We start from the raw sequence: 12,426 nt of genomic DNA, 5'->3' as shown, positions 1-12,426 counted from the left end.
CACTAATCAGGGCTTTATGTATCCTCGTGCGCGCGTTTAACTTGGGGTTAAAGCAACTCCGCGTTGATTGAACTAATTGTTATCAGCCTTTCTGAAACCGAATATTCCGAGTTGGACAGTTCAGGGTTACTCAACCCTGAGTATCGTTTTTCACTCTGAGTTTTCTAAACCGGCTTCCTGAAATAGGGCCCCGGGGTCCGTTCTTCGTACCTCGCTAAGTAAGTTAGCTGGATTTGATTGCTGACGATTTCGCGTGATCTTGGGTCGTTCGGTTCCCCGAAGCTCATCCGGGACTTGCTGCCATAGCAACAGAGCCGTAAGCAGGTCCCGAGCAGGTTTACTTTATGTAAACAGGATTAGATCGCGGCCACTCAGGTATGTCCGCTTCATTTATACAAAAGCAACAGCGATATTTTACCACTGTTTCACCATAAATAAATAACATCAATGTAACTAAAGATAATGCAGCACCTGATCCTGTTATTGATTCCATACAGATACATACAGGTCATTTCCTAAAAAAGGGAAATGTACTATTAACATTCTATTACATGTATGTGATTATTACAGATGTAATTCATATTTCAGAGTAGTAATAGTAAATTACTTCGTGTAATCAAGATGAGAGACCACGGCTATAAAAGCGAAGGTGGATTTGGGAAGCCTGTCGCAGCCATGTCCTGTCCGTATACGCGAGCAACCCATTGTGGAAGGTGCAAGATTGATAAGGAGAGTCCTCAGAATTCAGCGTATATTGCGGGACAGACAGGATCCTTTAGCTCAGCGCGACAGTGTGCTCATAGAGAGATATCGATTTTCCCGTGAGGGTATTATTCACTTAACCAACTTGTTGACGAGGGGGTGCAGGACCACCACCTGTCTTTTTTTGCTCTGCCCTTTTCTTGGTTGCTGTTATAAACAAACAAACAGATTATTTCAGGGTCTCTTTCCAAGAGACTAAAAGCAATATAAGTGATAAATATTACCATTCTGTAGAATATTCTTATATTTCACTTTTACCTGTTCCCGTGGGTCCTGTTGTGGCTCTAATGTGAAAGAGGATATAATATAACATATTATAATATAATATAATGTAATATAATATTGGATAATATCGTGTCATATGATAAATCTACCCTACCGCCTACTGGTATTGGCCAGAGGGGCCGATGGTGCGATATGGCAGCCTCGCTTCTGTCAGTCTGCCCCAGGGCAGCTGTGGCTACAACCGTAGCTGCCTCCACCAGTGTGTGAATGTGAGAGTGAATGAATAGTGCTATTGTAAAGCGCTTTGGGTGCCTTGAAAAGCGCTATATAAATCAAATCCATTATTATTATTATTATTATTATTATTATTATTATTATTATTGTTATTATTAAATTACTTACGAGTTTGATTTGTCAGCAACTTCCTGCCAGCCCTCTCTCCTTGCTTTTGCAGCCTTTGCAGTGTTCCCTTGCGTTTTAATTAAACTCTGAAACTCCTGAAATCCCTCACTCAAGAGTTCTTGCACTGCTGCCGAAAAATACCGAGCGCGCTCCTTCGACATTTTCGCCGACCAATCAGAGGGTTGCCGATCAATGTTTCTACTATCGATGCGTAGCCCCTTTTACGACACCCAGTGATCTCACATGACTTCATCCAGCTGTACTGATCGTCAACAACAGGTGTGTTCGGAGAACCGGGATAGCGAGCTCAAAGTTAGCGCGATGATTTGGTCTTGGATGTAGTAAGCGAGGTAGGAAGAACAGACCTGATGTTTATGCTACAGCCTGTTTACCGATATAATCAATATCAGATATCAGAGCAACAGAAACCTCGGTGATCAGGACGCTGGGACTGAGAACAGGAAGTGGCTCAAACGTCACAGTTTCATAACGTCACCCTGAACTCCACTCACAGAGTTTCTGTCGCCATTGTTGTTTTTAAAGTCCCGTGATAAAGGCGGGTCTTTCTGTGAATCCGCACGCTCATTGGCTAATAACTTGCGATTGACACACCGTTATCCAATGAGCGTGCGGGAACTTCCGACATAAAGTTGTTTCCTTTGAAAAACCAAAGTCTGATTATTTTTGCCTCCACTGACGGAGCCTGTTGCTCCCGCCACAGAGACACAGTAATGTCAGAGCGGTGTTTACACTCAGCTGCCTCAGCACAGCTCTCACTCTCCTCCTGCTCTCTCACACTAAACGGAGGCTCAGCTAAACTCACTTCCTCTCTACTTACAGGAAACCAGCGCTCCGGCCTCACATTTCACCCACAGACACGAACAGCGTGGAATTATTTTATGTCATAAGAAGAAACATATTCATGTTAACACTGACCGGCCTCAGCTCCACCTTCCTCCTCCTGCTACTCTGAAGGCTTTCACTTTCACTGCTCCGCCCTAAACACAGAGGATGCTGGGACTTGTAGTTTTTTCCTTCCGGTGTGGTCTTCCTCTTTGTTTGTTTGTTTGTGTTCAAGTCATTTCGATCATGTAAACATCAACAGAACACGTGAAGCCACACAGAGTTTGTATGTCGAGGTGGGTAGGAGGGTTTGAGGGTTAGTCACTATGGTCCAGCAGTCCATTCTGAAATTTCTCAGAGTAACAGTGTGACTAAGGAAACAATGCTGCTCAGTTAGAAATGGTTTGTTAGAAATATTATTGTGAATCCAGTTTCTAATAGTTATTGTAGGAGCCATATGAGTTGTTCCTTTTTTGACTAAGTGGGTTGGTTTAAATGGACTCACTGTATTGGTGCACGGGTGTGGGGTGTGTCTCATGGGTGTGGTAGATGATAAATGTGGTTGCACTCACCTAGTGATGGCCAAATGAAGCTTTCCGAAGCACTGAAGCTTGTATTGAAAAACGGTTCATTACTCGAAGCTTTTCAACACAGTCCTCTCCGGTGACATCTGGTGGTGAAAATTTTGAAGAGCAGCTTGAATCTGCAAAATAAAACGGACTGCTCAATTATCACTGCTCACTCAAGAGTGGAGTTCTCTCTGATATTGGGCCACCGTTCCGTTGCTTTGAACATGTAATTGGTTTTGTTTTCTCGATTGGGGGGCTGAAAAAAATGTAATGCGTATCTGCGTAATACATTTTGATCAATAAACTTTCCCTATTTAAACATGCACTATGGTGGCCTTTCTTTGCTCATAACTCCTTGATGTTGGTAAATACAATAAGTGAGCAATATATATAATATACATATGATAACGCACAGCACATTATGGAGTATGCCCCTGCTGTGAAGTCCTGCCTCCATCTACTTGTCATTTAATCACAGCTGGACAGGTTCATACAAAATATTAGATTAGGCCAATTGTCCTATACATATTTTTGACCTAGGGGTGGGATTGATTGTGAACTGGAAAGGGAAAATGCTTAGGGAGCTGAGTACGGCTGCATCGTCACTGATTTGTAGAATCATTTTGATTCGATACAGGATCCGATTCAATTTGATTGGAATCTGGAAAGTTTTGCCTCAGTCAGAAATATTACAATTCTGATCATTTAACAGTATATATCCATAATTTCGTATCTATTAAAAGAAAGCTGACACATGTGAGACTTAATTAGAGATGTAAACAGAGAGTTATGAAACCTGCAGCTGCAGAAGCCAGCGAAGAAAAAAGAGGCAAACACAGCGCGGACCCGACGACGCACCAAAATCTGACTCTGACGCGTCGGGTCCGCGCTCTGTGTTCACGTTTGTATGCAGAATCCGTAAACCTGCTCCCAGTTACAGTTTTAGCTGTATGGTGTTTGACGACATGTTGTGAGGTTTAACCTGAGATGCTGGCGTTTCAGGCATAATAACGTTAATTTACAAATCGACACGGGATTTTAATGAATCAATATCACTTTATTCAATTTAGCATGGATTGTAATCAGAAAGGCGATAATCAAAACCCACCCCTAATCAAGAACTTGCAAAGTAAAAACATGATCTATGTCAGGTAGCCCTTTTGTTATTTACATTTAAAAAGAGGATTAGTGTTACTGTGCGCTGGCTGAGTCTGTTTCTTTTCTTAGAAATAGTTTCTCCTGCCCTGGAGAAAATCCACTTGCATGGAACAGAAGAGGCTGTGGAGTGCAGGAACTACACTGCAAGCTGGTAGATATGCAGGTATTCCTGGGTCCTGCAGACTATCACCTAACAACAATAAACAAAATGATTTTCTAAACTGTAGCAATGTCATGTACGTATAGTGTCAAATACATTTTTGTAGTCTTCATCAGCTTTAATTCACATGGAAGTGTTCCTAAAGTCATATGCTGTAATGATATTTCCATTATGAAAACATGATTTTGGACATTTCAGGTGTTTCACTTCGGCAGATAAAATGAATTGAGCAAAATCAACTCAAAATATTCCCACACGCCAGAACGTCCTCTCTTCCTCGCTGGCTCCATATCTGTCAGTGGAATGATCACCTCGTCGCTATCTGTCACCATCAACACACTCCACGAATCCCGTGGATGATTCACTTCCTTATATCTGTTTGAATCAGGTACCGAAGCAGTTACGTGCGTAATGAAGCTTCGGACGTCACTGGTCACGTGACTTTTGCCAAACGAAGCAAGCCTCGACACAGTGCTTCTGAACCAGTGTGTTGTTTTTTTCGACACACGCTCCGGAGCGTCAGCTTCAAGCGGGCCATCACTACACTCACCTGTTCACAGCACCTGATGTTGATGAGCAGAAAGGTAGGGTGAGCCTGAGGCAAAACTTTCTGTTGACCGCAGCTTGAATGATTTTGATGTATTTTAACTGTAACTTGATGGTTTTTGTATATTTGTGCACTAATTGATACCATAGACTAAGTTGTAATTTGACATTGTAGTTAGTGCAGTTATTGGTAGTGATGGGCAGACGAAGCCTCATGAAGCACTGAAGCTCTTCCTCCAATTGGTTCACCCCAGCACAAAGCTTCTTGAAGCTTCATTTGCTCTAGCAGGACACCTACTGGACGTAAAAATATTAGTTGGCATGAATTTGAAGTGTGTGGCCTTTTGCACACAGCCTGTAAATGTCAACAACAAAAGGAGTGTGTAACACATGTATATTGTAGTGATGGCAGTATACTGTGTATATTTATACTGGCAGTATGGAAAATGATCATTTGGAAATGCTTAAAATGGAAATGATCATTTACTGTGAGGTGAGGTGTGGTTGGGGTGTGGACAGTAGTTGTGCTTTTGTAACGTTGAAGTATGGACAGCTACACACTGAGGCGTCAGTCCTGCCTGTTCACATTTTATTCTGTAAAAACTAAATTTTCACTGCTTTTATGACCTTTTAGTGGGGAGAACATAGCTAGGATTTAATGATTTAACAAATCTTTTAAATTCTTTGTCCTCCACAATGCTAAATAGCTGGGAGTCCTCAATCACCATGCTAACCAGGGGCCCGTTTTTCGTACCTCGCTTACTACATCCAAGACCAAATCATCGCGCTAACTTTGAGCTCGCTAATCCGGTTCTCCGAACACACCTGTTGTTGACGATCAGTACAGCTGGATGAAGTAATGTGAGATCACTGGGTGTCGTAAAAGGGGCTACGCATCGATAGTAGAAACATTGATCAGCAACCCTCTGATTGGTCGGCGAAAATGTCGAAGGAGAGCGCTCGGTATTTTTCGGCAGCAGAGCAAGAACTCTTGAGTGAGGGATTTCAGGAGTTTCAGAGTTTAATCAGAACGCAAGGGAACACTGCAAAGGCTGCAAAAGCAAGGAGAGAGGGCTGGCAGGAAGTTGCTGACAAATTAAAATCGTAAGTAATTTAATAATAACAATAATAATAATAATAATAATAATAATAATAATAATGGATTGGATTTATATAGCGCTTTTCAAGGCACCCAAAGCGCTTTACAATACCACTATTCATTCACTCTCACATTCACACACTGGTGGAGGCAGCTACAGTTGTAGCCACAGCTGCCCTGGGGCAGACTGACAGAAGCCAGGCTGCCATATCGCGCCATCGGCCCCTCTGGCCAACACCAGTAGGCGGTAGGGTAGATTTATCATATTACACTATATTATCCAATATTATATTACATTATATTATATTATAATATGTTATATTATATCCCCTTTCACATTAGAGCCACAACAGGACCCACTAGAACATGGGAACAAGTAAAAGTGAAATATAAGAATATTCTTGAAATAGCCTTGAAAAGCGCTATATAAATCAAATCCATTATTATTATTATTATTATTATTATTATTATCATTATTATTATTATTAATAATAATGATAATATTATTATTATTATTATTATTATTATCATTTAGTAACATTACTGCATGCTATATTATCATGGCATTTGATGGCTCACCTGGTCTTGCTCCACAATCGGTGTTCCCCTTATTCTCATGCAAAGCTCTGTAGTGCCTAAGCATGGATGAGGTGTTGTTGTTATATCCCAGCTCCCTGGCACATAGCAAACACTTCACCTTGTACAAAAGTAAAGACAGCTTAACATTAATTCTATTGCACCATCAGTATCATGAAAATACATCTTCTGTAGAAATTTACATACCTTGTTGGGAGGAATAAGATCAAAATGTTCCCACACAGGGGAGGACATCCTCCTCTCCTTAGCTGGCTCCATTCTCTCCTGACTTTCTCTCCTCACTCTCATAAACCTCCAAACTGTCTCCAAACTCTCACTAACCGTAACTCTCCATCAAACACCCACATTTTGAATGAAGTCTGAGGGGTTTATATCGCTGTCATATCTCGCAGCAAAGTTCGAACCACTTCATGAACCAGTCACGTGGTACAGCCGGGCAGCGAGGCTTCGGACGTCATCATTTTCAGCTCCTCCCATAAATGAAGCAAGCCTCGATACGCGCATCGCGGAAACGCCCCCTCCATTACTCTCTGTGTGAGGATCTAAACGTATTCTACGCTAGATTCGACACAGCGAACACCATGAGACCGGACAGTGTGCGCGCCGCGGATGACGTCAGTGCGCACACTGTGTCTGAGGAGGATGTGCGGAAGTGCTTCAGGAAGGTGAACGCACGCAAAGCTACTGGTCCGGACGAGATTCCCGGCCGCGTCCTCAGGTCATGCGCGGCTCAGCTGGCTGGAGTGTTCACGCACATCTTCAACCTTTCCCTCTCTCTGTCTGTAGTCCCAGCCTGCTTCAAAATGGCCACCATCATCCCTGTACCCAAATCCTCCACCATCTCCTCATTGAACGACTGGCGACCTGTAGCCCTGACCCCCATCGTGAGCAAATGCTTCGAGAAGCTGGTCAGGGACTTCATCTGCTCTGCACTACCCGACTCACTGGACCCTCTACAGTTCGCATACCGCCACAACAGGTCCACTGATGATGCCATAGCCCTGACACTACACACTGCCCTGTCACACCTGGAGAAGAGAGACACGTATGTGAGGATGCTGTTTGTAGATTACAGCTCAGCATTCAATACCATCGTTCCCTCGAAGCTGGACAGGAAACTGCAGGATCTAGGACTGAGCAGCTCCCTCTGCAGCTGGATCCTTAGCTTCCTGTCTGACAGACGCCAAGTGGTCAGACTGGGCAGCATCACCTCATCCCCCATCACACTGAACACTGGTGCTCCACAGGGGTGTGTACTGAGCCCTCTCCTGTACTCACTCTACACCTACGACTGCACAGCCACTAACAGCTCCAACATCATTGTGAAGTTTGCGGACGACACTACAGTGGTGGGTCTTATCACCAACGGTGATGAGACGGCTTACAGGGAGGAGGTCAGCGCCCTGACCCACTGGTGTCAAGACAACCATCTCACCCTCAACGTCGCAAAGACAAAGGAGCTGATAGTGGACTTCCGGAGGTGCAGAGAAGTACACACCCCCATCACCATCAACGGCGCTGCTGTGGAGAGAGTGAGCAGCTTCCGGTTCCTTGGCGTACATCTGGCTGAGGATCTTACGTGGTCAGTACACACAAACAAAACAGTGAAGAAGGCGCAGCAGCGCCTCTTCTTTCTCAGGAGACTGAAAAGATTCGGCATGAGCCCCCGCATCCTCAGGACCTTCTATCACTGTGCCATTGAGAGCATCCTCACTGGATGCATCACCACCTGGTATGGCAACAGCACCGCCTACAACTGCAAAGCTCTCCAGCGAGTAGTGCGGTGCTCTGAACGGATAATTGGAGGTGAGCTTCCCTCCCTCCAAGACATCTACAGGAAGCGCTGCCTGAGGAAAGCGGGGAGGATCATCAAGGACTCCAGTCACCCCAGCCATAAACTGTTCAGACTGCTTCCATCAGGAAGGAGGTTCTGCAGCATCCGGTCCCGTACCAGCAGACTGAGAGACAGCTTCTTCCACCAGGCCATCAGACTGCTGAACACGTCATAGACACCTCAGCTTCACTACTGGAACTTCAACATTATGCACTCCACACTGTATATAAATGCCACTTGTTTTGCACATATTCAACTCTGTATATTTTTATATATTTATTATTATTATTATTATTATTATTTTATTTTTATTTTTTTTTACTATTTAATTTGTAAAAATGTGTATACACACACACACACACACACACACACACACACACACACACACACACACACGTAGGAAAATATTTAGTATACACATCCAGAAATGCATACACTATTATATATTGTACATATATTTATTAGTTTCAGGTTGGCCATTCTTGTATTTTGCTCGTTTGTGTTGTTGTGTTTGCACATCTCTGTTGCTTGTGGGGCTCGCACACAAGAATTTCACTCGCATGTGCTGTGCCAGTGTGCCTGCACATGTGATGTGACAATAAAAGTGATTTGATTTGATTTTGATTTGACACAAGCTTCGAAGCCTCGATGCAGAACGTCACATCACTAGTTATTGGTAAATTGCAGTTATTTGTTTGTGCAATCTGTGCATTTGTTTAATAGTTAATCCCATGTGCTGATTTGTATATTGGACAGTTGCATGTGGAATAAAAGGAGCAAATGTTACAGTGTATTTTATGTGTTCATTGCTGCGCGTCATCTGTGTCCTCATGTTTAGCCTGCCGCGACCATAGGTTGGAGGAGCCGCAACAAATTGTCAACAGAAAATTTTGTAGGTTTTATTGTCTTATTTATATATAGATGAGTTTTATTGGTGAGAGTTTTATAGTTTGCTGTTGCCTTTGTCGACACGCTGTTAGATTAAGCCTTTGGCTACACAATACAGATTTCTTTCAGGAGTCTTATTCCCCTGTTAGGTTTTAGCAGTACAGCTGCACAAGGCCTTGTACTGATTTTCTTTCTAGTTATTGTGCATCAGGCGGCTGAAGCCATTGGCTTGGGAGTACCGCCGCAGTTTGTGTTTAAGACAGTTTGTCTTCCTCACATCTGACGGTATGGAGGTACATAAATACCCACCGCTAGTATGTACGGAAGACTAGGTTGAGTTAGTTAGGTTTAATAGGCAGATAGTGGGGGATATTGCTCCTGTTAATTGTGTGTGTCCAAGGTTTATTGAAGGGAATGTCATCAAGTTGATGTGTTGGAATGAGGCTGTGTGGCATAGGTGCAGTTCAGCGTTTGGATTTTGTAATGTTTTGAAAAAAATGGAGACACACCAATTAATACAATGTGGTGATGTGGATGGAAAGAAAAGACAGCCGAAACCTACTGCTAAGGCTTTGGAGAATCAGATTGAAAGGCTTCAAACAGAACGGCACACTACGATAGATGATGTTAATCCAAGTGATAGCATCTCTAATGTTGCAAGCAGAAGTTGTAGGAAAAGCAAACTCAGTGGCTCAATAGTTTAATCTGCCTTGTCAGCACGCATAATGGCAGAAGCTGACATGGCTGCCCTTCTTGTTCGACAGAGGTTGTTGAAAGAAAAGCATGCTTTGGAAGAACAAGAAATACAGCTTAAGAAAAGAAAGGAGCTGCTTGACTTAGAAACTGAAATAGCAGCCTCAGCAGCAAAGGTGAATGTTTTAAAAACTTCTGAAATGTCCCGAGTCTCAAGTGCTGCTAATGTTAAATCTGATGGAATGAATTCTTATTTAAATTCAAATTCAAATTTTATTTGTCACGTACACAGTCATACACAGTACGATATGTAGTGAAATGCTTGGACAACTGCTCGTGACCTAAAGAAAACAAAAAAGGAAAGGCTATGAATAAGATAGGAAATAAATATGAAAAATTAAAAAGGGTAAATTTAACTAGGAAGGAATAAAATATAAATTAAAGTTGAAAATAAAATAACTGTACAACAAAATACACAATACACAATATAGAACTATATAAGAATGTATGAAGAAATCTAAATATAAATAAATATATACACAATAACAGCAGCTGTACAAGTATTAACTGGAAATGAAGAATATAGTGACCAGTGTTGTGCAAAACCAAAGTCCAGAAAGTCCAGTGTGTGTGTAAGAACCATATGTGTGGGTCAGTACTGTGTGGTGGTGTGATTGAGAGACCGTATCGCCTGCGGGAAGAAGCTCCTCCTCAGTCTCTCTGTGTTGGTCTTCAGGGAGCGGAATCGCTTTCCTGACCTCAGCAGAGAGAACAGTCTGTTGTTGGGATGGCTGAGGTCCTTCACGATCTTCCTGGCCTTGGTCCAGCACCGCCTGCTGTAGATTGAGTGCAGGTCAGGGAGCTCGGAGCGGATGGTGCGCTCAGCTGACCGCACAACCCTCTGTAGAGCTCGTCTGTCCTGCATGGTGCTGTTCCCGAACCAGGTTAAGATGTTTCCCGTCAGGATGCTCTCTATGGTGCACGAGTAAAAGTTCCTGAGCACCTTGGAGGGCAGTTGGAAGTCTCTCAAGCGTCTGAGGTGGTAGAGACGCTGTCGGGCCTTTTTCACCACGGTGTTGATGTGACAGGACCATGACAGGTCCTGCGTGATGTGAACTCCGAGGTATTTGAAGCTGTCCACTCTCTCCACTGGGCACTCGTTGATGACGGGGGTCTGGTAGTTCCTCTCCTGCTTAGTGCTGAAGTCCACTATCAGCTCCTTTGTCTTACTGACGTTTAGAAGGAGGTTGTTCCTCTGGCACCAGTTCTCCAGATTCCTAATCTCCTTCAGGTAGGCCGTCTCGTTGTTATCAGAGATCAGGCCCACCACGACGGTGTCGTCAGCAAACTTGATGATGGTGGTGGAGCTGGTAGTGGCCACACAGTCATATGTGTACAAAGAGTACAGCAGGGGGCTCAGAACACACCCCTGGGGGGCTCCAGTGCTGAGAGTGGTGGAGGCTGAGACATGTCCGCCCATCCTTACTGCCTTTGGTCTGCCAGTTAGGAAGTTGGAGATCCACTGACACATAGATGAGCTGAGTCCCAGATGCTCCAGCTTGGTGGTGAGTGTGGAGGGAATTATGGTATTAAATGCAGAGCTGTAGTCTATGAAGAGCATTTTAACATAATTCCCCCTTCTAGTGTCCAAGTGAGTGAGTGATGTGTGGAGGAGATGAGAGATGGCATCGTCTGTGGAACGATTTGGACGGTAAGCGAACTGTAGTGGGTCCAGTGTGTCTGGTAGTGAAGAAATGATGAAGTCTCTGACCAGGCGTTCAAAGCACTTCATCACTACTGAGGTGAGGGCTACAGGGCGATAGTCATTGAGAGAAGCAGGGTGGGGTTTCTTCGGGACAGGAACAATGATGGACTCTTTGAAGCATGTGGGGATCACCGACTGAGATAAAGAGATGTTGAATATCTCAGTGAACACAGGAGCTAGCTGGTATGCGCAGTCTCTTAGGATACGACCTGGGATGCCGTCTGGTCCTGCTGCTTTCCTGGTGTTCACTCTCTTGAAGGCTCTCCTTACTTCATGCTCGGAGATGACGAGCACGTTTCCGGTGCTGGCAGTATCTTCCTGTCTGCAGCCGTTAGCGCCGCTAACACTAGCATTGTTGGAGACCTTAGCTGCAGCCTCGAAGCGAGCATAGAAAGTGTTCAGCTCGTCTGCCAAAGTCACGGCCGCGTTCGTCATACCGGTTGTTGGTGCTTTATAGTCCGTTATTGTCCTTAGTCCCCGCCACAGGCTCCTAGAGTCACTCTGTTGGAGTTGTGACTCTAGTTTCCTCCCGTAGCGCTGCTTCGCCTCTTTCACCGCCCTCCGCACGTTATATGACGCGGCTTTGTACGGGTCCATGTCCCCCGTCATGAGTCCCGTGTTGTAGGCAGCGGTGCGGGATCTCAGAGCGTCGCGGATGGTTTTATCCACCCACGGCTTCTGGTTGGGAAACGTTGTGATAGTCTTTGTCTCCACGGTATCATCCGCTAGTTTCCCGATGAATCCCACAACCGCTTCCGTAAACACGTTGACGTCATCGTCGGAGCTGTTTCTGAACATGCCCCAGTCTGCGTCATCGAGTGTGTCCTGTAACGCGGCCACCGATTGATCCGTCCAGCGCGCGACCTTCCTCTGAACCGGAACTTC

At 44.3% G+C, this 12,426-nt stretch overlaps 1 protein-coding gene across 3 annotated transcripts in view; it reads right to left on the bottom strand.

Moving 5' to 3' along the window:
* LOC146710504 (NACHT, LRR and PYD domains-containing protein 12-like) overlaps positions 1-2,378 on the bottom strand; it is a 71,429-nt gene extending 69,051 nt beyond the window's left edge. For all 3 annotated transcript variants that reach the window (XM_085453079.1, XM_085453081.1, XM_085453080.1), the window contains exon 1: positions 2,326-2,378. The gene's annotated coding sequence lies outside the window, so the exon portion shown is untranslated. The remainder of the gene's footprint in view (positions 1-2,325) is intronic.
* Between the last annotated feature and the right edge of the window lie 10,048 nt (positions 2,379-12,426).

Source organism: Copadichromis virginalis, linkage group LG4 (assembly GCF_057382275.1).
Source record: "Copadichromis virginalis isolate Kocher_CV1m ecotype Utaka linkage group LG4, C_Virginalis_male_GT1.1, whole genome shotgun sequence".
NCBI lineage: Eukaryota > Metazoa > Chordata > Actinopteri > Cichliformes > Cichlidae > Copadichromis > Copadichromis virginalis.
The sequence above is the reverse complement of the archived record's forward strand: the minus strand, read 5'-3'. Positions and strand labels throughout refer to the sequence as shown.